Source organism: Crocodylus siamensis, chromosome 9 (assembly GCF_052110815.1).
Source record: "Crocodylus siamensis isolate JL-2025a chromosome 9, ASM5211081v1, whole genome shotgun sequence".
In the NCBI taxonomy this organism is placed as follows: Eukaryota; Metazoa; Chordata; order Crocodylia; family Crocodylidae; genus Crocodylus; species Crocodylus siamensis.
The window spans coordinates 41,753,347-41,769,186 of NC_143403.1; the positions used below are offsets into that span (position 1 = coordinate 41,753,347).

Sequence of the window (15,840 nt, forward strand, 5' to 3'; positions counted from 1 at the left end):
GACCAGGGTGGATGACTGGAGACCCTCTGGGTTAAAATCCGTGGGGAACATGGCACAGGGGACACAACGGTGGGAGTCTACTACAGACCTCCCACCCAAAGTCAAGAGCTTGACAACGAGTTTGCCTGGGAACTGGCTGAGGCCGTATGCTCCAGGAGCATGGTTGTCATGGGTGACTTCAATTACCTGGACATCTTGTGGGAGGATCACTCAGCACAATCCGAGTGGTCACAAAGCTTCCTATCGTGCATGGATGACCTCTACCTGACTCAAGAAGTCTACGGGCCAACGAGAGGTAAAGCGCTGCTTGACCTGGTATTGGCTACTGGGGATGACCTAATCGGCGACCTAGTGATTGATGGGAAGCTGAGTGACAACAACCATGAGCTGATCACCTTTACCATCCGCCATAAAGCTGACAAGTCAGTCAGCAACACAGAAGTCCTTGACTTCAGGAAAGCTGACTTTGACAAGCTCAGGAGGCTTGTCAGTGAGGCCCTAAGGGACCGTGACCCCAGGGTGGGGGAGTTCAGGAAGAGTGGTTGCTCTTCAAGGGAGCAATCCTCAATGCACAAGCTAATTCTATTCCATCTCAGAGGAAAGGCAGCAAGAGGGCACAGCAGCCCCCCTAGCTCTCCAGGGACCTAACAGACCTCCTGAGACTAAAAAGAGGCCTATGGAGGATGGGATTCACCTCCAGGGAGGAATATTTTGCATTGGTCCAGTCCTGCAGGAAGCAAACCAGGAATGCCAAGGCTGCGACGAACTCCAACTAGCTTTGAGCATCAAGGACAATAAAAAGTCCTTTTTCAGATATGTGGGGAGCCAGAGGATAAGCAAGGGCAACATTGGACCCCTGCTAAACCAGATGGGACATCTGACAACTGACACCCAGGAAAAAGCCAATCTATTAAATGGGTACTTCGTGTCAGTCTTTCATCAGTCCCATGGGAGGCCCATGCCCACCATGGGACAGGGAGGTTCGGGTGAGGGAGATCCCCTGCCCTCCACTAATGCTGACCTTGTGAAGGAACACCTTGAGAGGCTGGATACCTTCAAGTCAGCTGGCCTGACAATCTACACCCCAGGGTACTCACAGAGCTGATGAGCATCATAGCCCAGCCCCTGGCACAGATCTTTGAAAACTCCTCACGCTCTGGTGTAGTGCCCAAAGACTGGAAGAAGGCCAATGTGGTGCCAATCTTTCAGAAAGGGAGGAAAGTGCGATCCAGCTAACTATAGGCCCATCAGCCTGACTTCTATCCCAGGGAAAGTCTTAGAAAAGTTTATTAAAGAGGCTACCCTTAATGGACTGGCTGATGCCAACTTCCTTAGGGATAGCCAGCATGGGTTTGTTGTGGGTAGGTCTTGCTTGACCAATCTCATTTCCTTCTATGACTAGGTGACCTATCACCTGGACAAGGGAGAAGAGATTGATGTCATATATCTTGACTTAAAAAAAGCCTTCAAACTGGTATTCCATGTTAACCTCTTGGCGAAACTGGCCAATTGCGGCCTTGGGTCCACCACAATCTGCTGGGTGGGAAATTGGCTCTGTGGCTGGACCCAGAGGGTAGTAACTGACAGATGTCAATTGTCATGGTGCCCTGTGACCAGTGGGGTCCCCCAAGGCTCTGTCCTTGGACTCATATTGTTCAACATCTTCATTAATGATGTAGACATTGAGTCAGAAGCGAACTGGCCAAGCTCACCGATGACACCAAACTCTGGGTCAAAGCATCCACACCTGAAGGCAGGCGGGTGATCCAGGTTTCCCAGCACCTCAAGGAATGCATAAATACTGTGTACAAAGGGGAATGACCACCTGTTAAGAACCAGAACATGGACATATAAGAAAGGTCACCTGGTTCAGCAGGTGAAGCCTGAAAACTGGATCCACAAGGAGCCAGGAATCAAGCTGGGGTCATAGTAAGCCACTCACCAGCGCCTCAGTCAAGGTAAGCCAGGAGTCTAAATCAGAGTTTCAAGTAAGCAGAGTCAAGGAACTATGAAGGGGTCATGAACACGCATCACAGTGTTTGCCTACCTGTCTGTGGCTTGCTTGTAAAAGCTGAAAATGGGTGGGAGTTATTTCCTACAGCCTCAGGGTCCCAGGAGTTTCCTGATTGTTTGATTGGGACCCACTGGGCCCAGGGCCTTCATCTAAACTTATTATACCACAGCCTGGTAGTCAGAATACCTACAGCCTAGTAGTCAGGACAGTTTCTTGAGAGAGAGAATACATCTGTTCAAATCCCTTTTCTGAATGAGGTCATGAGATAGGAGACCCAGGTTCAACCTACTTCCCAGGTGAGTGTTCTAACTTCTGGACTTCATAGTGAGGGGAAGAGTGCCCTTTGGTTGGTTAGTTGCTTATTTGTCAGACACCAGTTCTTTGCCAAGGTTGACCTGAATTTGGCAGTAGTTTCAGGACAAATAAAACAGTATTTCCAACCAGTACTTTATTCAACTAAAGAACTAAATTAAAAAACTAAATACAAAAAATAATTCCATGCTAGTAGTGGCAGCATCACAATGGTGGGTGATGTGCTGCTCTCCTCTCCATATGTTGCAGAAGGCAGATTCTGGGGAAACGTGATGATTCCCTGTCATGTTTCCCTCCTTTTACCCTTCTTGGAGGAGGTTCCATTGCTTCAGCCTGTCAAATGAACCAGAGGTTGTGTTCAAATAGCAAGTTCCTCTCCCTCCCCTCCTCCCAGCCTTTCCCATGAGTACTTTCCTCTGTCTGCTTCTTCTTCCTCCTCTATTGTCCCTACTTTTATGCTGGTTATCATTTCCCTACCTCTTACACTTGCCCACCTTTCTTAATTGACCCAGCAAACAGCACAGGAAAAGCCAAAAGTTGCAGCCTTGCCAGGAGAACAAGCAATCAGTTCAGCTCTGCCTGACCAGCAGTGAGCCAGCCCGGCAGTGATGAGCTACAGAAGACTGTGGGGCTGGGCTCTTTGGCTTCTCAGCACCATTTTGCCCTGGTTGTCTGAGCAGTGTGTGATGCATCTGCTGCTAGCTACTGAGAGCAAAATGGGTCCGTCACACACATGAACACAGCATGCACTCTTTTAATCTCTTGGCTTTTATTCTGTATTTTCTCTATGTGCTAATGCAGATTACAATAGATGGGGAAAAGCTAAAATATTCATAACTCAAGGCAGGGTAAGAAATGAGGGGGGGATGTTTAAACAGTATTGCTTTCACAACTTCTGGGACACACATGTCCTTGTATGCCCAAGCATCAGTCCAAATATACAGGCTATTTCACAAGCAGACCCCCATCCAGACAGAACTGCAAAATCCGTGGAGAGATCCAGTGGCTCTACGCATGCAATTTAATGTGCGGACAACTGCTGGGAAGGGGACAGTTCCCTCACCCCCTGCTGCCTGGGCTGACTGACAGTAATTTGCTCCCAGTCAACTGTCTACATGAGCAGTACTGTGTAGTAGTTCATGCACAGTTAATTTCCTACCTGTATTTACAGGTAGTAGAAAACCATACAGCCTTATTTACTGAACAGTAGCTGCTGCACATGGTTAAAGGGTGATGCCGTACTGTGCAATAGATTAGTCTACTGCGTAGTAAAGTGTCTAATGTAAACAAATCCAGTATTTGATATTCGGTGGCCTCCCATCAATCACTAGTGTTTTTCATGATGTAGGAACATTCTCCTCACCCAAGCTTTTAAAGTTTGAAAAGTACCGAGTCTCTGTAATAATAAGAATTCTACAATTAGGAAGCAAGTGCACTCACATGGGGGGCTCATAATAGACTGACGTTGATTCGATGCAGTGATGATGGTTTCACATACAGTCTTCTTGGTGGGAGGGGTGGAAATTGCTGGGAGAAAATAAGAATATCTTAGAATTAAATATGGTTGAAAAAATTATACTCAAACATTTTTGGGTCTGCAGAATAACTTTTTTGCTCAAAATGAAAATTTTCACAAGAAATGTTCATTTAGATTAAAATTTTCCCATTTTTAATGAGAAGCCAGAACACTCTTTTCTCCCCCGCCCCCAAATTATTAGGTTTTTGTGGCAGTGCACCTTTGTGTGCTTGCCACTTTAAGGGCTGGAGCAGGCAACTGTCAGGTGCCTGATTAGGGCAGCCATTTTAAAACCAAGGCCAGCCAGGTAGAGCCAGGAGTATGTTGTTTGCAACTGAGGGAGTAACATCACTCGGCTGAGCTGAGGTTCATAACATCCTGAAGGTATGTTTAAGGACCCCCACCAAGGGCTGGTGGGGGTTCTTAAACATAGCGTCCATCTTTTGCTTCTAGTAAATCCTTAAGGGACTTTAAGGAGCCTTTCCTTACCTTCTCCAAATCATCCGCAAAGCTGGAGAAAAGCTGGACATTTGGGGGAATGGGCTGGAAAAGAATAGGCCACAGGAAGATAATTGTCACTAAGCAGAGAAAAAACCTAAGAGCACTATAAAGACTCTGAGGAGAAGATGGAACAGAGTCCAACTACCTTTCTTAAGCATGTTACAGTAACACTGAAACAGGAAAAGGAGTTTCCTCCCAGATGAAGACAAGTATGGGATATGCATTGTGCCAGAAGAGGCAGCTAAAGAAACGCCTCTTACTGGCAAAATCCCTATGCTCTTCCCCTGGCCCTGCTACAAGACAGGCTGCACCATGTAGGAATAGACTCCAAGAGGCATCTGAAAGGTGAAAGTTGATTTCCAGATTTTAATGCCAGAATGGGTCACCCTGATCCTCCCATCTGATCACTACTATTTGACAAACCATAGGATCCTATCCAGTATGCAGGTGGACAGAAGACAGGAAAGGATTCTATAACCTACTTCTATGTACCAATATAAAAACTTTGACTTCCATTATTTATCAGTAACACTGTGTTGGTGAAAGGCTAGTGAATTCACAGATTGTATCTGGGAACCTGTCACAAAAACTAGTCAGCATCTCAAAATTTTTTCCTTTCAGAAGAAATACATGGTACAGAAAACATCAAGGAGCATTTACTAATGGCATTAACTACCAATCAAAACTCCATTGATCAAAGCAGAATGTGAGGTGTCCAGCTCTGGGTTTGCTTGCTTGCTAAATTTGCTCATGTAGGCCCCCTGCAGAGGTTATTTTGCTAGCACTGCAAAAACTATAGCACTATGAAAATGAAGTGCTATGGGCAGCTACACATTCAACCCCCACCCCCCGGCTAGGGCATAGAGTTGCCACAGAGGCACACTCTCCAGCCAGGGAGCAATAAAGAGCTGCTCTGTACCCAGCTGGAGTTGATCTTGCATTGTCTGGGAGCCCATTAGAGTTCCCCATGTTTAATGGGCTACTGGAGTTGGAGCTACAGCAACCCTTTACATTTTCAGGATTGCTGGTGGCCCATCACCCTTGTTAGGCAGCCTACACCCCAGTAAGCCCCTGCTGCCACCTACACAGCCCTAGCAACTTTGCCATTATGCAGCAAGGGTAATAGGGTTGTCCATGAGTCCCCCATAGTGACAGGGGCTGATCCCAGGGCTGTGCCCCCAACCAGTTGTTGCCACTTGCACTGGTGGTAAGCATGAATGGGGCTCCTTGCAAGCATAACAGGAGCCTGTGGGGGGTGCAGACTCCACAATAGCTTCTGCCACCACTTGCAGGGAATCCCCTTAGCCTTACCACCTAAGTAGGGCTGTTCCTGGGTACCCTGTAAGATGAGGGCCAGCTCCGCTTGCAATCCCCTGCTCTGCAGGTACTGGGACTGTTATGGGTACTTCCCCAGGTACCCAGGCCATTAAAGAATGCATGGGCAAGCCAGCACCAGGGAGCAGGTCTCACGAGTGCCATACTGCTTGGGTGCCCAGAACTTTAAAGGGCCTCCAAGAAGCTCAGAAGCCATGTTAGGTTTTTGGGTCTCAGGCTGCCTGAGAGCAGGGAACACAGATTTCCTCCACCAGGTAGCCTCTGCCGTGGCAGTCCTGTCCCTGTTGGTGCTGGGTTGCAGTGCAGGCAGGGCAGCTTACAAGCCTCCATGACAGCTCATGCTGGGCAGGCTGCGAGGGAGCCAGCTGCTCTCCCCATCTGAGTTAGCAACTTTGTCATAGAGCCACTATATCTGTGGCAGATTGGCCATTTCTTTCTCTGGACAACTTCCTTTACTGTCTGGCACATTACCATTTATTGCAGGAATCTTGCATGCTGTGGCAGGCCAGTAAGGGCTGCTCCTACATTGAGCCACCCACTTCACTGCGCCCAACCACCTTCTAGGCTCAGAGTGCCTGCCTGGAGGCGCCTCACGTCCAGCCAACCTGCTTCCTGAAGCACACCCACAAACCTGGGGGTAATGCCGCCACCACCCAGGGTCTGGACTAATCTTGGACCCCTAGGAAACACAGGCTTAGTAGTCCTTGAGGATACTTGAACCACTGCAAGAACTTGGGGTGCTTCCCTCAGTCTGAGGCACAAATAGTGGTCTCAACAGAACCAAGGGGACCCCAAGGCATAATCTAGACCCTCTCCCAATAAGACTTCCATGCTAGGTACAGAGGAGAACTTTATTGGTTACAAGGAGTAGGTTTGGAATACAGCACAGGGTAGAGCAGTATCAGAGAAATACCTTACAGCTAACAGTGGCATGGTAGCCTTTGATTACACATCTGTGTTACTGCAAGCTATATATCTAGTTAGATCTCAAGTAGCTTACTTACAAGTATCATCCAGAGGCAGGTAAAGATTCCCTCTGGAGGCAGGCAGTTCATTGAACATGAGTTTCAAGAGAGACAGCAAGTTTCAGATGGTCTAGCTTCTATGAGAGTTCTCAACATGGCTGGTGTCCCACCTTCTGGGCTGTCCTTAACATATATATATGACCTCATTTGCCTGATCCAATGAAGGCCAGCAATTGTTGGCTGCCAGCCAGCCAATTTGAAATGCATCACTGGTTGCTAGGTAGACTGTCAGGATCTCTAACTCCTTCCCAGTCATGATGACATTGCTTAGAACAGTAAGGAGTTTAAGCCCCCTCCCAGGTGTCTGAGGCCAGTCACACAGGCAGAGGAAGCAGGTTTTCCCCCCTCCCTCTGGAATGTAGCCAGCTCAGGTTACAACTCAGGGTTATCTGAAGCTGATGGGGCCAGAGGTGTCTGCCCTCTGCGGTGACCATGGTAACCAAATTGTAAGATTAGGCATCCACCTGATAGCAGAGTTTGGGGAGAGACAGAGATGGCATTCTGCCCATATGCACCCCACAATAAATGTAAGATCTGCAGTGGCCATACTGGTCGACAGCATGAGATAGTGACATTCTGCAGCAGAACAACTGCTCTTAGATTCCCCACTGAGTCCCCCTTACCTGGTAAGGAGCAGAGAATGGTTTAACTGGAGATAAAACACTTGTAGCCATCTCCCTCAACACATTAGTCTGGGCTGGTTTCACTTGACAGTGGTCTTGAAGAGCCTGTTTCCTCAGCAACTGCAGAGGAGATGCATTGAGCGTTGGTAAAAGGGACAGGAGGCCACATGGTTCCAAAGCCCTCACAAAGTAGGTTATGAGAACAGAAGGAAATCCTCATGTGCACTGCAGAAGTGGTGTGGGGGAGAGAGCAGGGTCTGGGAATAGTGGTGGGGGGAGGTCAGTCAGGTAGAAGATGGAGCAAAGTGGCTGTGCTTTCAGATGTGTCAGGTCTGAACAATGGGTCAGCTTGGAATATTGATATCTAGATTACTGAGTGATGTTCATTTTTACTGCTCCTGGAAGAAAGCCACCTCTGATTGCCTGTGTGCAATACTGCTCCTCTTCCTGGGGCAAAGCAGCCAAGCACAGTGATCTCCTGTGCCTTGTAGAAGCCTAAAAGCAGTTTTGGACCAGTGAGCTCTGGGTTACTTAGATGTACTGCAGTTCAGGCTGTGGTAGCAAGAGAGAGCTCTCACTGGCAAGGGGCCAGGCATTTGTGTGCAGAGTAGAACAGGTGGGAGCATTGCATGGGCTTGTCAGAGGGACAGTGGGTGGTGCAGCATGGGCAGTGGGGTGAGAGGCTCCAGGCAGAGTGCAGGAGGGCTCAGCAACCACATGTGTATATCTGCATGTGTGAGGGAGGTGCTTGCCCTTCCTAACCTTGAGCCGGCATCAGTGGATGTGGGAGTGGGTAAAGGGAAGGGGCAAAGCTGCTTGCCCACATCTCCAGGCAGCACCATCCTTTCCCCCAGGTTTTGGAAGCAGAAATTGGGAGGAGGGGTTGCTGCTGCTGGACACTGGTCACCACCATGGAAGTGCGGCAAGGTTAGTCTGGTAAGCCAGCAAGGTCATGGACCATTGACTTTCTCATTTGGATGACAGTAGTGCCAATCTGTGCAAATAAAACAAGGCAGCCTAAGGTCCGAGAATGCTCCTTGCCTAGGGGCGCCTCTCTCCTTCCTGGCTACTGCTTCTGGGAAAGCAGGAACATCTCCATCCCAGTTCCCGCTCTGTCCTCTGCATTCTGTCATCAGTAAAACCAGCCTCTCACTTCTCTCCATCCCACCCTCCTTCTCTGGTTTTCTGTGTATGTCTAAAAGATGCAGGCACTTCAGAAAAGTATGAGAGACAGACAGAGCCCCTAAGACCTGAGCCAGGCCAAGGTGCCCCGTATTCCCTGCCAGCCCCTGAGTATGTGGGAAGCAACCACTGCTGCTGGAAGTCTGCTACTTTCCCTCCCACAAATGTGGGTGGAGAATGGCAGGTGCTTTGGCTCTCCTCACAGTGCTAGCAGTGCATTGGAATTGGCACGGAAGAGTAAACAATCTGTAGCAGAAAACAGGCTGACGCAGACTTCTTCCTCTCTGGTGAAAGCATGAGCTAAACTCTGCCTCTGCAACAGTCTGCTCCCTGCTCTGCTCCCGAGCCAATACAGCTGTGCAGTGCTCCTTACTTCAAATGCACTGGAATGAACCAGTGCACGCACAGGGATTACACCAATGACCCTTTGTAGCACTTCTAGTCCTACTCTTCTATGATTCTAGATGTGGATTATGCTCTGCATACACATGCTCTTATTCCTGCTTTCACTCCTTCTCACCTGATGGTTCATGCCTGATAGTTTGGGCAGCTGCCTCCCAACTCTATACATCATTTTGTATGTAGGTGAACAGCCAAGATGGATGCTTGTAACAGCTGAGGATTTAACAGGCATCTGCAGTGGAACACAACAACAGAATGATGGTACCATTTTCACACATACTCATAGACAAAAGTATATTAAAGGCAGAGAGGGGCAATACAGTACCTGCTTTGGGCAAGTATTGTCATGACAGTTTGAGATGGGATGAGGCCCACCAGGTTCCGACCACAGATGAATGCCATACTTCCCTCCTGAAACAACAGCTGGGAGACCAGAGAGGTACATGTTAGGAAGACAATTCCAAATAACTTTCCTATTACAAACCATGGGACCTCATGGTGAATGACACCACCACAAAGCCAATATAAACCATGTGATATATCCGGCTTACTGGGATAAAAGTTGTGAAATTGTTAAAGGACATTCAGTTTCTCACCTGGCATACTGCACAGTGTTCCTGACACTTCAGCATTCTCTTTCAAGTTGGTTTTACTTGCAATGTAATGACACCATGCCATTCTCTTTTTGCCTTCTGTTTAATGAGACTAATTTAGCCAAACAAATCTGCTCCTTTTGCATCACTACTGTGATACCATGACCAAAATGGTACCTAAAAGCAATGTCTTAAACAGGCTGGTTTGTCCAAGCTTGGAGATGCTGATAAGTTTGTGTGCTGTTATCTATCATACAAACAATATCCAAGGTAGCTTGTTCAGAGGTACTGATAGTTCAGATGCCAAAAGCATCATGGCAATATTAGCACCTGGATTAATACATCTTGCTGAGAAGCAGGTTATATTAGCCCAAGTAGTGTTGCAGGAACACAACTGTGTTACTGCTAGGACCTAAGGATAGTTCATTTAGAGGGAGACTGGAGTTCAACAGCAGCAGGTCCAGCCCATGTTAACTGAATGTTTATGTTTTTCGTCAAAAGGAAGATATTACAATAATTAATACGCCCTAGAAGACAATCCAACTTGGGGAGGAGGACCCTTACAAAATCACTTTCCACCTGCAAGATTTAAAGGGCATTGAAGTAAAGCTATAATTTTAATTTCAGTGCTTTGTCTAGTTAGTGTTTTGGATACTTTGCCTTATTATCTGTATAAAAAAATTCACAGGGATTGTTGGCATCAGCAGACCTAGGACCTTGAAAAGGTGAGTGTGGATGGTGTGGCACATCAGTTCATATAACACAATACATTTTTCTCCTGTAAAAGAGAAACTAGAAGTTTTACTGATGTGTTAAGGGGTGAGCACTATATTATTCAGTTTAAGATGAAAGCAAAACTGATATAATTATTGGAACGTGCACTAGGAGTGTGCGGAATGGCACCGTCCTGTTTTGACGGGACAGTGTCTTGTCTCAAGTTTCATTTCACTGTTCCATTTTGTTTTGTCAAAACAGTTTCACTGTTTCAATGCTGTTTTGACATTTTGCCTATAGACTATAATGGAGAAACACAAAACAGCCTATAACTTTGTCATTTCTTGCCTGATTTGGATGAAACATGCAGGCTGGTAGCTCCTTCTGAGCCCATGAAGCCTGCCAAGGTTCACGGAGATAGATGCAGAGGTTTCTGGGAAACTGCACCTCAGAGTTTTGAAAGCAAAACTCATGTCATGTGTATATATTAAGCCACAGCAGGATGAAAACTGCAGGGATGGTGCCCCCTTCTGAGGGCATGAAGCCTGCCAAGTTTAAAGGAGGGGTGCAGGGGTGTCTGGGAAACCACCTCAAATTGCTGACAAGCAAAACTCATGACATAGGTGACACTGGGTGTGTGTTAAGGCCCAAGGGGAGTGAAAACTGCAGGGATGGTGGCCCCTTCTGAGGCCATGAAGCCCGACAGCTTTCAAGAAGATAGGTGCAGGGGCTTCTGGGTTTTGGGACCCTGCACCTTAGGCTACTGACAGGCAAAACTTGTGACATGGGTGCTTGTGTGACTGTGTTTGTGTTAAGGAACAGGGGTGAAAACTGCAGTTCTGCTAGGGCTGCTGCAGCCATGAAGCCTGCCAGCTGTCACGGAGATAGGTGTAGGGGGTTCTGGCTTCTGGGGTCCTGCACCTCAGGCTGCTGACAGGCAAACTTACGACGGGTGCATGTGCGACTGTGTGTGTGTGTGTGTTTTAAGGTGCACCCTCACTGGCACTGGGGCCTCTATACAACATGACAATGTGCCCCAATGAGGCCTCCTCCTCCTCCCCTACAGTCTCAGTCCAGTCCACCACTTTAAATGACAACAGGTAAGACAATCTGGTGTCTTTTAGTAAAGAAATAGTAGTTACAGAAATGTATCTTAGGAAGGTTTTGAGTTGAAAAACCCTTTGTCAGGCTGAGGAAGCACCTGTATTTGGTCTGTGTGTCTGCTGGTCCCGGATGGAAGGAATAGTAAAGAGGCCAGAGGCTGGCCTGGCATGAAATGCAGGCAAGAAAGCCAGTCAGTGAAAATGGAAATGGAGGCGTCAGGGAGTCAGGGACAGGTGGGGGGGGGGTGACATAGCAGTGCATGTAAAAGTGCAGAGGTACCTGGGGAGTCAGATGTCCATCAGGTTGCAGTGCGTCAGAATTCCACTGTCTATATTGAGTTCATGAGTTTCTGTACCTAGGAGGCTGATAAAGTGAAGTTCATAGGACCTCAAGGAATCAAGCATTTCCTGGTTCTGTCCTTCAACCCCCTCAACAGTGTCTGGGCATGTGGTGACAGTGGCTTGCCCTAGCCAGGAACACTGATCCCCTGGAAGCTCTCCATTTGGCTCTGAAGTTCCCTCACTATGGGGATTGCCTGGCTAAGGAAGGCATTGGCAATGCTGAGGGTCTTAGTGGCCTCAAGGAGGGCCTTGCGGACCACCAAGACCTGGGAGATGGTATCCCACACTGTTTTGTTAAGGGGGCTGCTGATCCCAATCTCCCCAAGCTCCACCAGCCTCTCAAGCATCAGGTTTCCACTGATTAGTGGAGTTCCACTGAGTCTCCACATCCTGCATGATTTTGTGCTGCGGGATGTTCAGCTCTGCTTGTTTGTCCCACAGCATCTTGTCTCCCTTGATGCTCTGGTGGAAGTAGCCCGCCACCTTCCTGCATTTTGAAATTAGCTTGCTGGTGGTGGTGGTGCTGGTGCTGTCACCAGCAGCCCTATCCCCCTCCAAAGTGTCCCTGACAACAAGTTGGCATCACAGACTGCCTTGACCATATTGGCCCCATTGCCAGTGACCATGAACCGGTCGGTGAGCTCGTCCTGCCCAGCGAGCCACCCCTGCACCAAGCAGTTCATGGCCCCCATGATCTCTGTTGTTGTGTGGGACCCATCCATTACCTCAGCTTGAAGGAGAGCCCACCGATAGCCTAACTGGTCACACCAGTAACCTGTGAGGGAGAGGTATGTGTGATCACCACCCTGGCTACTGCAGATGTCCAAGGTGAAGTGTAAGGCCACCTGCAGCTCTGCCTTGCACAGCTCCTCCCTCAAGTACTCCTCATATGCCTCATACAGGGAGGGCACTACCATCTTGCTAAAGGTGGTGTGCGTGGGCACTTGGTAAGATGGGGCTATGAGCACCATGAGCCGCCTGAACCCTGGCTACTCAACTAAGGAGAAGGGCTGGCCATCAACAGCAAGCATCTCCCCAGTGCTCTGGGTGATCTTGCTTGCCCTTGCAACGCGCCCCACTTTCTGTCCGCCAGTTGAGCCTGGACACCAAAGAAGGCACACATGTGTGTCAGCACACGTTAGCCCTTGGCTCGCCGTGACCACACCAAGTGGAGCAGCAAGCAAGGAGCCAACAGCTGAATCAAGATAAGCTGGGCAGGGCAGGGAGGAAGAGGGAGGAGGAGCCAGGCCAGCTGTAGGGAATCAGGAAGGGGTTTTTCCCTCCTCTGTCCCTACTTAGCTGCGCCAGGTGGGAGCTGCATGAACAGGCGCACTCTTCACGAGCATGCCAGAGTTTGCGTGGGAGTTTGCACAGTGGGAAGAGCAGGAGGGGCCTGAGACTCTACGCATCAGAGCTGGTGACTTTGGACAGTCTCCACAGTCTTCAGGTGAGTGTACGTGAGGGAGTCTTAATGGGGGTGGTGACTCAGAGTTCAGCCAGGGACCCTGCCCCGATGCTGCCTCCCACCCAGGGCTCCTTTGAGGCCTCCACCCAGGTAGAGCCCTTGGGTGGGTCAGCGGCACCCGGGCCCCCTGCCTGCAGGGGTTGTATGGCGGGTCCTTGGGGGCCCAGGGGCAGCAGGATGGCTGGGAGTCCCCTCACCTGTTCCACGTGTGCCTGGATTGAGGTCCTGGAGGGGCAGGTGAGGGAACTCCAGGCAGAGGTTAGCAGGCTGCATGGGATCAGAAGCATTGAGGATGAGACAGACGGGTACTTCCACTCTTTGCAGGATCGCTCAGATAGCAGGATGACAACACAAGGGACCTGACACAGACGGATGGAAGACCTCTCATTCTAGACAATGCAGAATTAGACCCCGCACTGCTGGAACAACTCCTCCAGTGCAGCTGGAGAACTGATTTGGGGCCCTGGCATTGCTGGGAGTGAGTGCAGCAACGGAGAGTGCAGTAATGGAGGCCACACCCACAGCTACCACCAGGTAGGCTGTGAGGCAACAGAGCAACTGGCAGAGATGTCAGGTCATGGTAGTAGGTGACTCACTGCTGAGAGGAACAAAGGGAGACATCTGCCGCTCAGATCCCACAGCACGGGAGCTCTGCTGTCTCCCTGGGGCACAGATCTGTGATGTCACAGAGAGAGGATCCCCAGGCTTGTCCAGCCCACAGATTGACTTTTATTAGTAAATGTTTAGGATTGGGAATCAAGAAAAAAGATGACAAAGCTGATAGGGGAATACAGATCGCCCAAGCGAGGGACTAACAATAGAGGGATGGGGGTGAGGAGGGGAACGCAACTAAGTTACAGGAGATACAATGTTAGCCAACTAAGCCCCGGGGTGGAGGATGGGGGGAAGAGGGAAGGGGAGGGAGGGGGTTCGCGAGGCTGTGAGAGAAAGGAGATAGATACAAACCTGTTACAATCATCTGCAATGGTGGAGGAAGTGGTTCGGAGGAAGTGCCTCAGTCCATATACAGTCTTATTGCGGGGGTCCTCTTTGGGTGGAGCAGGGTCATCCGTGGTCGAAGAATCGTCTCGGAGTGAAGTGAAGGTCTGTCTGGCGTGGGGGGGGGCAGTTCAGGCGGTCCCCTCCGGGTTTGGTCCAGCAGCGGCTCATCTGGTGGGGTCGGAGTACTGGCGGCGGGCCGTGATGTGTTCCACGTAGATGTTGCAGGATCAACGGATGGACACCATGAGGGAGCACATCAGCTTGGCGTAGCAGCAGGAGATGCGGCAGGCATGCAGGATGCTCTCGTCCCAGGCTCCGAGCATTCCCATGATGAACGCAACAACTGTCATGTCATAGCTGTGGCCCCTCAGGGTGTTGGCCAGTGTGGCGTACTTCTCCCGCTTATGAGTCCAGGCATCGGTGAAGGCTTGGCACTGGTTCTCGAAGGGGATGGTGACGTCCACAATCACGACCTTCTTGGCCTCTTCGTTGGTGATGACTATGTCGGGTCGCATCTGGCTCTCGCAGCCTGGGATGGTGCAGTTCACGAGATCTCCCCTGCCGCAGCTGGGATGGCCCTCACCAGGCAGTCCTGGACAGCTTTGTGGCAGAGCTGCCAGGCTCTGGCATGCATACTACCCCATGCTCCTTATCCATGTGGGAGCAAATGACACAGCCAGGAGCAATCCAGAGTGCATCATGAGTGACTACAAGGCTCTGGGAGCTGGGCTTAAAGGATTGTGGGGTCAGGTAATTTTTTCCTCTGCTCCCTGTTGCAGGCCATGGTCCAAGGAGGCAAGAATGCATCAATGAGGTGAACCGGCATCTCTGACGGTGGTGCCACCAAGAAGGCTTCAGCTTCTACAATCACGGTGCCCACTTCAAGGAGACAGGACTCCTGGGCAGAGGAAGGCATCCACCTCGCGCGGAAAGGTAAGTCCCTTTTCTCAGCCAGGATGGCTGATCTCTTAGATAGATCTTTAAACTAAGATCACAGGGGGATGGGGAAATGCTAACTGGAGCTTGTCTGGGGACCAATATACAGGAAAGCTCCATTGACAATGAAACCAAGCAAGCCACTCTTACAGGAGCTGAGAAAACAGCTCCCCTTCAATGTGACAGGTGGTCATTGACCTCAATAGAAGGACTTAGGTGAGTGTACACCAGAAGCATGGGGAACAAGCAGTAAGAAACAGTCCTCCTGCTTTCCACTGGACACTACGGTCTAGTAGGGATCACGGAGACTTGGTGGGACTCTTTTCATGACTGGAGTGTAGCCATAAAGGGATCTTTCACAGAAGGGACTGGGTAGGGAAAGGAGCGGGGGTGTTGCCTCCTATGTGAAGGAGCAGTACACCTCCCTACAGGCCGATGTCAGCCCCAAAGAAGAAAAGCTTGAAACCCCCTGGGTCAAGCTCTGGGGAAGGCGCAGCAAGAGAGACCTGACTGTAGGTGTACTGACCTGACCTGACCTGACTACAGGTCACCTAACCAAGGGGAGGAACTTGATCTAGCATTTGCCCATGAACTAACAGAGGCTGTGCATGCACGGGACATGGTTGTTATGGATGACTTCAACTACTCAAACATCTCCTGGGAGGAGTGCTCGGCCAGCTCAGATTGATCGTGATCATTCCTGAACAGCATCAAAGAGCTTTTTTTGACTCAGAAGGTGCACAGACCAACTAAAGGCAATGCAGTTCTTGACCTG

General features: G+C 49.6%; 1 long non-coding RNA gene across 1 annotated transcript; it reads right to left on the bottom strand.

Moving 5' to 3' along the window:
- Window positions 1–2,522: 2,522 nt before the first annotated feature.
- LOC149857437 (uncharacterized) lies at window positions 2,523–6,802 on the bottom strand. The gene is made up of 4 exons (XR_016444346.1): window positions 6,683–6,802; window positions 4,332–4,385; window positions 3,767–3,853; window positions 2,523–2,659 (listed from the first exon to the last, which is right to left on the bottom strand). It is a non-coding gene; the product is annotated as an uncharacterized LOC149857437 (long non-coding RNA).
- Between the last annotated feature and the right edge of the window lie 9,038 nt (window positions 6,803–15,840).